This window comes from Hemitrygon akajei, chromosome 4 (assembly GCF_048418815.1).
Source record: "Hemitrygon akajei chromosome 4, sHemAka1.3, whole genome shotgun sequence".
Lineage (NCBI taxonomy): Eukaryota > Metazoa > Chordata > Chondrichthyes > Myliobatiformes > Dasyatidae > Hemitrygon > Hemitrygon akajei.
This window is the reverse complement of record NC_133127.1, coordinates 197,453,461-197,466,021: the sequence shown is the minus strand read 5'-3', so window position 1 is coordinate 197,466,021 and position 12,561 is coordinate 197,453,461. Positions and strand designations below refer to the sequence as shown.

Here is a 12,561-nt window from a genome sequence, read left to right as displayed (position 1 = left end):
GAAAGACGACCCTTATCAATGGGATGATCAATTACATATTGGGTGTGGAATGGGGTGACAACTTCAGATACATGTTAATACAGGAAGAGACAGGAAGGTCTCAGGCTGAAAGTCAGACATCCACCATCACTGCCTACAAACTACACCATCAGGTGGGATTTAACATCAATTACTCACTGACTATCATTGATACACCAGGATTCGGAGATACCAGGGGGATAAGCCGAGATAGGGAGATTACGGACAACATTCGAGAGTTTTTCTCTTCCCCACAGGGGGTTGATCAGATTGATGCCATATGTTTTGTTACTCAAGCATCTTTGGCTCGCCTGACTCAGACACAGAAATATGTCTTTGATTCAATTCTTTCTATTTTTGGCAAAGATATTACAGAGAACATTCAGATTCTGGTGTCTTTTGCAGATGGAAAACGCCCCCCAGTTCTGGAGGCTTTGAAAGTAGCTGAGGTACCATGTCCCAAGGATAAAAATGGGGTGCCAGTTCACTTCAAGTTTAACAATTCCGTCATATTTGCCCAGCGTTCAGCCTCTGGAAACGCTACCAACAAGGGATCGGATGACAGTGGGGAAGAGGAAGATGATGATAACTTTGATGCAATGTTCTGGAAGATGGGAATTAACAATATGAAGAAATTCTTTAGAGCTCTCAACACAATGGCACCAAGATGTTTAGTTTTGACCAAAGAGATTTTGAGGGAATGTAAGCAGCTGGAAGCTGCAGTGAAGGGATTGCAGGAACAGATCCAAGTCGGGCTGACCCAACTGGAGGAACTAAAGAAAACCAAACAGGTCCTGGAGCAGCTGGATGAAAATAAAGCCTTTGAGATTGAAGTTGATGTCACACATACAGAAAAGAAGGATCTTGGATCAAATGCTTCGACAGTAAACGTCTGTAAGAAATGTGAATTTACTTGCCACGATCCCTGTACTTACGCTGTGTCTATTTTAAAATATTGGTGTGTAGCAATGGATATTTGGGGAAATTGCACAGTCTGTCCTGGTAAATGTGGCTTGCTTAGTCACTCAAGGGAAAAGTACAAGTATGTCCATGTGACAAGAAAGGAGAAGAGGACACTGGGTGATGTAAAAGAAAAGTATGAGAAAGCCTATGGTGAGAAGATGACACAGGAGAAGATCATGGAGAAGCTTCAGCAGGAGTTTGAGGGGGTTCAGAATTCAGTGCTGGAGTTGATTATCCAATTATCCGAGAGCAATAGAAGACTTGAAGAAATAGCTCTGAGACCAAACCCGTTATCCACACCAGCTTACATTGACCTCCTGATTCAGTCTGAGAAAGATGAAGGAAAACCAGGGTGCCTGGACCGAATTCAGTCTCTGACGACGGTCAAGAAACAGGCGGAGTTATTGGAGAGTTCATCAACAGGAAGCAGTTATCAGGGGGTAAGAAGCAAAATCCAGTGATAGGAAAGAAAGATGTTCAAGCAATCTTCAAAAACAAATTTTCTCCAATTTTTGATCGGAGGTCTGCTGATAAATAAGTAGCAATCAGTTCAGCTTTTCCTAATTTGGGGAGCCAAAGTTTCACCCAGCCGATGAACTATCTGCTGATTCTAATTCACCTCCATTCTCCTCTCCCATCTACCCTCAGAGTTTGACAGTACATCTTCCATCCTCATGCTGACCTCCTTTAACAGATGGGTGGGGCACTCACATTCAGTCATCACCTCATCCCAATCCTAGCCCAGAGAACCTCTCACCATCACGACCTGAAGTGAAGGTGGGAAAGAAAGGGCAATATTTTCCATCTATTGTTACAGAAGGTATGAGCAGTTCAGCTCACTGACACGATGCTGGCTTTCAAATCAACCCATTTCCCTGATATTCCCTGACATTGACTCCCAGTCAAATGTCAACCCACCCACTCAATCTCCTGTAAAGGAAAGTGAGAAAAACTACAGATGTTGAAAATATAAAATTAAAACAGAAAATGTTGGACCCACTCAGTGGGTTAGGTAACATCTGGTGAGAGCAAAACAGTTAATGTTTCAGAACCGTGACCTTTGTCGGAAGCTTCAGAGGCATTTGTTTGGAATATCTCAACATTAGAGCAAATGAAACACAGATGGTTCCTTCACAGATGCTGCCTGACCAGCTGAGTTCTTCCTACACTTCCTGTATTGATGTTAATTCTTCCATCAAACACCAACACTGGGTTGGGGGAGGAAAATTGACAGTAACCAATTAACCTCTTGACCTGCAATATAGTCTAAAGGACATGAATCTAAAGGAGGTTCAGGAGCACAAGCATTTGGGTATAGATGCTTCAGGAATTGGAACTGGTAGATCCAGTTTTACTGAAGGCTCAGAATAAACCTTGTCACAAAAACCTGCAGATGCTGAGAATCTGAAACAGAGACATTGAAACAATTCACACCAGAAAGACGATACCTTGAAATCTGCCACAGGAGATGCAAGATTGAGCAGTGAGGAGAGCAGTACTCAGAGATGCACTCCAAGGAAAGCTCTGTTCCTGCAGCTCCCACTAATGCAACAGGGTAACTGGACTTTGACCAACAGCCTTTGTGCTCAGGAAAGCTAAGAAATTTAATAAATGTGGGAAATTCCTGGGAATGGTGGGTTTACATCTGAAACCATCGACAGGACAGAACATCTCCATTCAGTCCCATCTACCTCTCGATCCCAGATGTGGCCTTGACAGCCTGTGCTTGAAGGAAGGAACTGTTCCCACACGATTTATTATTGACTTCAGAGACACCACTAAGGACTCTGAGCTTGTTGCAGGGAGATTCTATTCAGAATGGAGAACGTTGGTGCCTCCAAGTCTATCTGAGTGATTCAGTCATTCCCCTTCGATGGTCAATGTCCTGTCTCAGCCTCTGAACCTCTCCACAGCCACAGTGAGCCCCACATGTTGATGTCCTCTTTATTTTCTGTCTGGGGTTTGCTTTACCTTCCTCCTCTAACATTCCTTTGGAAAGATGGAAGGAAGGCTCATCCCACAAGGTAAACTGGAAACATTTGCAACACTGAGCACCTCAGGGCAAGTTCCAGAGGACGTATCAACCTCACCAGGACTCGGTGAGTGTGGCAAAAGTGACGGTAACCCAGAGGAACTCCTCACCTCACAGACACATTTCACTTTGAGGTCACCATCACAATGAGATGGACAAATGAAATGGGCAAGAGATCTCAGCTCCCTCCTACCCACTCCCTGTTCTCACCACTGACAGAACAGCACCTCTGACTCCTGGGCACTGTCATCAGATGAATGATGAGATAATTATCATAGATAATCTCTATGTGGAGTCTGCCTCAGAGGAAAGGACAACAGAAGTCCCCATGTGCTCTCCAGAAACATTCACAAGAGAGCCTTCAAGGGACCAGACATCAATATACAGCTGGGTGGCAAGTCATTGGAATGAAATTCGATTTAGAGCAGGTTTCACTGGGACGTTTACAAAGGAGCCGGGAAATAATGAAAATGAAATAGGAAATTGTGGGATCATCTGGGCTGCTCTTGTACAGACTCGATGGACTGAAAGGTCTTTCCCTGTACTCTGACACTCTGTATTCTCAATCTCTGTATATTATTTCACCCAGTAGTGAGTCTCCAATTCCATGTTTATCCCCTCTGTGAGGCTTCGGGTGGATGGTCATAAAATGACTGATGAGATGCACATCCTGACCAATGGCTCACATGGAAACGAGGCAGATGTCTGTATCCAAACGTGTGACGGGAGTGAGGGTCACCTCACCACCCCTCACTGCACTGTTGTGGCACCTGCCCAGCCTGCAGCTCCTGTCAATTGGAATGGAGAAGACCAGAGTTTGCCTAAGACAATCGTTACCCCACCAGAGAGAGCACAACTCTGCCCTCAAACCCATCCACACAACGGCCTGCAGGGCAGCAAGAAAATCGCTTTGTATTGTCTTTATCAAATATAGTCAGTCAATAGAGAAACAGGCCCTTCTCTGTGTCCATGCTAGCCAGTTAGTACAACCTGCATTGATCTCATTACACAGCAGTTTCAGCGGCAGGTTACTATCGATGCAATGCTCCTCAGACAGGATGAAGAGGTCAATACTCCCCAATGCCATTAGGCTTTACAATTCAACCACCAGGACTTAAGAACTTTTTTAAAAAACTATTATTAATGCTTTTTGAGAAAGTGATTTAGATGAATATCATATTATTACTGAGTTAAGTATTGTATGTAATTAGTTTTGATACAACAAGTGTATGGGACATTGGAAAAAATGTTGAATTTCCCCATGGGGATGAATAAAGTATCTATCTATCTATCTATCTATCTATCAGTCTGTCTGTAGCCGTCTATACCTTCCCATTCAGGTATTTGAACTGCTGATCTAAATACAGTACGTTTTAAGTGTGAGATTCTCTGCCTTCAGCAGTGTGTTCCAGATTCCAACCGCCCTCTGGGTCAAAAGGTTTTTCCTCAGATCCACTCTAAATCTTCTACTCCTTACCTTAAAGACAATCCGTCTCATTCAGGAGAGTGTTTTCAGGAAAGATTTATAATACCTCTTGCTGCCCTCAACGTAGTGCGTAACTCTATCAGCTGCCCTCTGAGCTTTGTGTTGTCCAAGGAAAGCAAAGACTCTGCGGTCCCTCCTCAAGTTCCAACAACCTGGAGACCCCACTCTGCTCTCTGCAGTCCGGTCACATCATCCCTGCAGTGTGGCAGCCAGGACGGTGCGCAATACTCCAGCTGCTCATGACAAACGGTTTATCAACTGTCCTGTAACCACTCTTCCCTGATAATCTCCGACATGGAGTGTGAAGGCAAGAACCCCCTTTGGCTTCTGTACTGTCACAGCCTTTAGAGATCCTTGAACTTGTACACCAAGGTCTTACTGTTTCTCAACAATGCCTTGCATGCTACATTCTTTGTGTACATTATCGACTTACTCGTAATCCCAAAATACATCACCTCGCTCTATCTGCAGCAAATTCCACCTGCCCTTCCTCTGCCCATCTCCCCAACTGTTCAATATTATCAATAATCCCAAAGACTAACCTGCTCTCCATCAGCTGGTCACAGACTTCCAATCAGAAACACAATCTCACAATGTCACACTTTCCCTTCTCTTAACAAAGTAATTTTGGAATCAATTTGCTCTGGATCCCACAGGCTATCATCTTTTCAGATCTTTCCCTCATGTGGCCTTGTCCAAGACTACAGCTATCACATCAGTACATTTGTTACCCCTTCAAAACATTCAATCAAATTGGTCAAGGGAGATCTCCTCTCCACCCGTTTCTCTGACAATCTGTAACTAATTACTGACTATGCAAATGTAAATGAAACCTATTCATTAGCACCCCTCTCCCACCATAGCGTACCAACTACTGAGATAAGACTGGTTTATCCCTGCTACCCTTCCTGAGCAAAGCTCTCACATTTGCTGTCCTTCTGTCCTCTGCCAATCTTGTACCTCTTTAACCAATCCTCCAGATCTCTTGACCTCTGGGCTCCCTTGCATTTACTGCCCTGACCTTTCACATTTCTGGAAACACCTCGTCCCTGAACAGCAACTATTCCAGTTTAACGTGATGCTCACATGTCAGATTTCAGACTGATCACCTGGAACCCATTGGAGTCTGATGAATATCCCATCCCAACAGCATGAGCACAGTGATACATCAGCTGAACCAAACGTTATCCATTCTGACGTGTTCTACAACTTACCACAGCACCATTCTTCTGATGAAATTACATGGTTAGTACTGCATAGTAAATCATGGAAACCTGACAGACACTGTATTGTTACAAATATTTCACTTACTGAAATCACAGCAAATTTGAAAATTTCTGGTTTCAGCTCGCTCTTTTATTGTTGCTATTTTGGTGTTTTTGACCAGGACAGCCCGCAGATAATGAACAACACAGTGCTAGACTGAACTGAACTGAATATGTCTGCATTCTTTCAATTTTGTGTTTATATTCTGTGTTCCTCGCTCGCTTTCCTGCCATTCACGCCATTTGTATCTTTTTACACGTGGGTGGGTTTGACGTTTTTCTTTGAAAGGGTTCCGTGGTTTTCTTTGTTTCATGGCTGTTTGTGGGAAGATGAATCTCTGGGGTTTATACTACATACATAGTTTGATAAGAAATGTCCTTTGAATCTTGGAAATCTTGAATTAAACTTTATAGTTGTCCTAAGATTGATTAATGAACGGCTTGTGCAAACTTTGAGCAATTTCTGGGGAAGACAACATCTTGTCCTGGGAGAGATATCCACATTCACCAGAGGTTGCAGTGACTTTTCAAACTTGAACAATGCCTTCACTGTTCCTCAAAGCTGCGCAGGTGCACAGCCACGCAGTAACTGAAATGCTCCCGTGCTCACAGCCTTTGTTGTCACGCAGCGAGAAAAAGATTACAAAATGTGAAATATTTTCTGTGTTAAACTGTATTTGATTATACCCTTCAATTCATAAAAAAATCAGAAGTGTGTGATTTTTCAACAAAGACATTTAAAGTGCTGTGCAGTTTTAAAGCCGTGTAAAAATTTCCCACTCAGAGCGACGGTTGGTCCGTGTAGCTGTAAAAAATAATTGGAGGGAACGTCGGTGTCTGCATATGAAAACAAGTAGTTACGAATGTTGTTTGTAGTTTGTCCCTTGATAGGAGTTACAAACCACACTGAATAAAAACTCTGCTTCGGACCATTTTGATGACCAGATGCCACTGTCCTGCCCAATGCAAATCGGGAGAGGTCTAACATTGTGATATTGGGCTGCCGGGGTGGGATTGGAAGCAGATACAACAGTGGCATTTCAGAGGCTGTTGGATAGACACGTCAATAGGTAGGAAATGGAGTGAGACTGATCACCGTGAGACCGATTCTACAGCCTGTGTCTTACTGTTCTCTGAACCAGATGCACCCCTCTGCTTCCTCAGCACAACACTCCAGTTCACCTCACAGGTCAGAGTCATAGAGCACTACAGCACAGAAACAGGCCCTTCAGCCCATCTATTCCATGCCTAACTGTTATTCTGCTTCATCCCATTGACCTACACCTGGACGGAGGCCCTGCATTCCCTCCCGTCCATTTACTATCCAAACTTTTCTTAAATGTTGCAATCAAACCTGCATCCACCACATCGGCTGGCAGCCTGTTCCACACTGTTAACCCATGACCTCTAGTTCTAGTCTCATACAGCCTCGGTGAAAGTACGTACTTGCATTTACCCTATCTATACCCCTCACAATCTTGTATACCTCTATCAAATCTCCCCTCACCTCCTACACTCCAGGAATAAGGGGCTAAACTACTAACCTTCCCTCTAACTCAGATCCTCAATTCCCACTAACAGTCCTTTAATTGTCTTAAACATTACTTCCGGATGTCTCCTCCACCTTCTGTTCTCAACAGAGTAAATTAGGAATGGACTATATAAACTGTCCAGGCACTCGATCCCTAATCATTCTGATGAATTCATGCCCTATCCAAAGCTGCTGTTTCATCTCTCCCCTTGTCCACTGCTGAACACTTCAAGCTGGAGAGTGACCATCTTTGCACATCCGGAGCAGGAGTTTGTTCATTCTGTGTTCTAGTCTGGTCGTCTGGAGATGAAAGTTGCTGATACTGGAAATCCAAACTAAAAACAGACAATACTGGAAATATTCCACAGGTCAGGCAGCTGATATAGAAAGAGAATCAATTCTGATGAAGAGTCCCAGACCTGAGACTTCCAAAGGGGGTGCAGTGGTAGTCCGGTGGACTGATCTCTAACTTTCTTGGACCGTACGGCAACTCACAGAGACTTTACATGCTGCCCCAGTCTCCCCTACCCCTATCACCACTCTGCAGTCCCGTGTCTCTCAATCTCCACTGTCAGCTCTTGGGTCCTTGGATTCTCCATCTCCCTTTGATCCCACTTCCCTGTACACACCAATCCTCCTTTTTCCTCAGACGCTACTGTTATGAACCAGCAACAATGAATATAAAATTGAGTCAGGTTTTATAAACAACCAACGATATTTATTAACCTCAACTCGAAAACATAGAAAAGTAAACAAACAGCTTAACCTGAAGTTAACCGTTATGCGGCTACATTGAACAAACAGTCGAACTTAGAAACAGGTTTTAACGAGTTCTCATTCAAGCACAGTCTTAAAGTAGTAAGTTGAAAAGTCCAAGTGATTTACAATGTAAGCGAGAAGAGAGAAAGACTTTCTTAAGCGACCGTTTAACTGATTTCTTTGAAGAAATGACGAATCTGCCGATGCAGAGTGCAGCCGAGAATTACCTTCTCTGAGGTGATTATGAAGAAGTAAAGTTTCTTAAAATAACTGACCTTCCGACGGAGTGATCATCGCACAAACCTCCCAACCTTTCAGGGGTTAATTCAATTTAATGCGTGCCACTATTTCTGAACAAATCCAAAATGTCAGTTACCTCAAAGATGAACCAGACGTCATTGGCATTGCCCAAATCCTTTGGGTTCATGTGATGTTGGTAATGTCTTCACTTCCTCTCTCTCTCGACAGTAAAACAACTGCGCAATCAAAAACCGAATGCCATTCTCTATAACCAACCAGCAGCAAACTCTATGCAGCAAAATAAAAAAATTAACTGCGTCACAATGGCGGCTTTGAGTAAGTACCATGCCATCACGTGACATACCATCACCCTACGGTCATGAGACAATGACATCATTCCAGTCACAAGACCATTACATCATCCCACTGTCCCAGATCAAACTGTGGGCATGTAACACCTCCCTCCAAAAAGAGAAAATTTTGGTCTATCATGAGCAAAATTTTAACTACTATTTACAAAAAATATAGAAATTGTATGAAATCTACAAGATACATAATATACATAGAAATATTCATACATCATCTTACAAACTAATATACAGCAGGACTGTATACAAATATTAAAATAACACTAAAAAACATCGTAAATCCAACATCTGCATTGCAGATTTTGTCTGTACTGATGTTAATCAATCATATTACAAAGTCAATCTCCATTGTTGAATTGGAGTTTCATTAACCATTTTCCCAAACCAGACTCTGATTTACATTATAACCAAGGTAGGTCACAGTCGCATGACCACATTCCCCTTTAGCTAAGTCAATAGTTAGGTTAGCTTTTGAAAGCCTTTCAAATAGTTTCTCCACTGCAGTGACATGTGCTTCCCAAGTGTCATTCCCTGTAACTAAATCATCAGTATAGGCATCCGTATGGTTCAACCCATGAATCACAGAATTAATCATTCTCTGGAAACTTCTGGGTGCATCCTTCATTCCAAATGGTAGAACATTATATTCATATAACTCAGATGGCGTTACAAATGCAGAAATCTCTCTACCTCTATCCGTCAGTGGAACACACCAATACCCTTTTAACAAATCAATTTTGGTGAGAAACTTTGCTTTTCCAACTTTGTCCACACAATCATCTACCCTAGGGGTTGGATATGCACATTTTGTTACAGCATTCACCTTCCTGTCATCAGCACAAAACCGAATACTACCATCTAGTTTAGGCACTATGTTACAAGGTGAACTTCAATTCAATGTAGAAGTTCTAATAATAATATTTTCTAACATATACCTGATTCCTTGTTTGGCAAGTGCACATTTTTCCATGTTCATCTGATATGGATGTTGCTTTTTATGGGTTTGGCATTCCCAACATCTACATCATGTGAAGCTACTGTAGTTCATTTAGGAACGTCTGGAAATAAATACCTATACTTCTAAATTAACTGCTTCATTTGCTGCCTCGGCTCTGGCTGTAAATGAGCCAATTTCCCATCAATATTTTCCGGAATTGTTGCGTTTGGTAGTCTGGCAGAAATAATGTTTGGTTTAAAATCAGCCTCAGATGGATCATCCACCAAGTTCCCGGACGGATTAGACTCATTATTATTGACCTCAATAGTCATAGTAGCAGACTCTTTCCCATAATATGGTTTTATCATAAAGCTGCATTGGCCTTCTTCAATCTGGTATTTTTACCACATTGTCCACATCATTAACTTTAGATAAAATCTCATAAAGATCATGAAATTTAGCTTGTAAAGGGGTTATTTGCACTGGGAAAAGAGCCAACATTTTATTGCCAGGCTTAAATGACCTCATTCTAGCTTCCTTGTCATACCAAGTTTCCATTCTTTCCTGAGCAGACTTTAAATTTTCCCTGGCTAAGCTGCAAATATTTACCAATCTCTCCTTAAATTTTAAAACATAATAGAAACATAGAAAATAGGTGCAGGAGTAGGCCATTCAGCCCTTCAAGCCTGCACTGCCATTCCAGCAAATTAGTATGTACTTCCTTGTTAACCCACTGTTCCTTTAACAATGCCAGAGGTCCTCAAACTCTGTGTCCAAACACAAGTTCAAAACGACTAAAGCCTAGGGAGTCCAGCACTGACTTCCTTACTGCAAACAAATGAATGCTTTCATCCCAATCCTTCTCATTTTCAACACAAAATGTCCTCATCATTGTTTTAAGGGTATAATGGAATCTTTCTAAGGCCCCTTGTGACTCTGGATGGTAGGCAGATGACGTAGTCTATTTAGCTCCTATTTTATAAACTTCCTGTTGGAAAAACCCAGACATAACAGTTTTGGTCTCCAGGCTTAAGGAAGGACATCCTGGCTGTAGAGGAAGTGCAGTGTAAATTCACAAGGTTAATTCCTGGGATGTCAGGACTGTCTTACGCAGAGAGGTTAGAGAGACTGGGCTTGTACACGCTGGAATTAAGGAGATTGAGAGGGGTTCTGATTGCAACATATAAGATTATTAAGGGATTGGACAAGATAGAGGCAGGAAATATGTTCCAGATGCTGGGAGAGTCCAGTACCAGAGGGCATGGTTTGAGAATAAGGGGTAGGTCATTTAGGACAGAGTTAAGGAAAAACTTCTTCTCCCAGAGAGTTGTGGGGGTCTGGAATGCACTGCCTCGGAAGGCAGTGAAGGCCAATTCTCTGAATGCTTTCAAGAAGGAGCTAGATAGGTATCTTATAGATGGGGGAATCAAGGGATATGGGGACAAGGCAGGAACCGGGTATTGATAGTAGATGATCAGCCATGATCTCAAAATGGCGGTGCAGGCTCGAAGGGCCGAATGGTCTACTTCTGCACCTATTGTCTATAAAATTACTTCCCTGATCAGAATGGATTTCTTTAGGCAACCCAAATAAAGTAAAGAATTTCAAAAGAGCCTTTGTCACAGTTTTAGCTTTTATATTCCTGAGAGGTATTTCCTCTGGAAACCTAGATGCGGTGCACATGATGGTCAGCAAATATTCATGGCCAGCTTTAGTTTTTGGCAATGGGCCTATACAATCTACAATTACTTTGGAAAACGGTTCACTAAATGCAGGAAGAGGTTGCAGTGGGGCCACTGGGGTAACTTGATTAGGTTTACCCACAGCTTGACAAATATGACAAGTTGGACAAAATTTCACCACATCTTTTTAATTATAACGAAGAGAAATAGGGAAATACTGAATAACAAGTAGCACTGGAAGCTGGGAGGGGTGAGTACCTGCAGGTAACGGGCCCACCAATAACCTCACTGCCGATCTGTTCAGAGGTCAGACTACAGCTTGGTTTGCTCCTACTCTGTAAGAACACGAGCAGGCAGTCAGTGACTGTGTACTCACTTTACCCCAGACCAACACCTTTATCACCATTCACTTAAGGCTATTTAAATGTTAAGCACTTTGTTAAAGCTGGCAAACAGCAGTGTGAGCCAGAGAATACTGAGCAGAGTTTGGACACAGAAAGCTGCTGGCACACCCAGAGCACATGTCCACACAGATAAAGAAGAGCCATGTTTGAGTGGCCTTTAAGCTGCGGTCAGATCATACCACAATACTTTCAAACATTCAATTTTCCTGATTCATTCCCATGTTTCCTTGCTAGCTATGCAGATGACAGCAGCAGAAAAGTGGTGCATTCGGACACTGCCGATTGTGGGCAGTATGTTAAACAGGAAATGGCAGGACTGATCAAAATGCCCAAGTGACTGATCAACTCATCTCCAATTACACTCCTGTCTTTAACCTGATCCTGAGCACACACAGTCAAGATTGGTGTGGAGTCCCCAACCACACCCTCCTCCTCACACTATTGAGGGCAGTAAATGAAATCCCTGAACACTACATTCTTTTATAGTTGCCTGACACTGAGATCCCAGAGAAAAGTATTGGCACCACTCACTCAAGTTGTGTGTGCCACTGTGAGAACCTTGGCAGACTGTAGCATGGTACCCTGTTCCCACCACAACTACCAACACAAGCTGTCAGAGTGACAGTTGTCAACTCCACCAAAACAGCAAACTTAACATTCAGTAAATAATCGGCTAAATTTTTTAATTTCCAATCATAAATATAGAGAGGTGGATGTTACTTTAGCAAAGTCAAGGTGAGATCACCAAACTGTTATCTGAGTAGGCTACGGTCAATTATGGAAAACCCTGAACATCCTCTACATAGCACCATCCAGAGACAGAGAAGCAGTTTCAGCGACAGGTTACTATCGATGCAATGCTCCTCAGACAGGATG

General features: G+C 42.7%; 1 protein-coding gene across 1 annotated transcript in view; it reads left to right on the top strand.

Moving 5' to 3' along the window:
* Window positions 1-12,561, top strand: part of LOC140726043 (neoverrucotoxin subunit alpha-like) — an 86,979-nt gene that overhangs the window by 39,298 nt on the left and 35,120 nt on the right. The window lies entirely within an intron of this gene.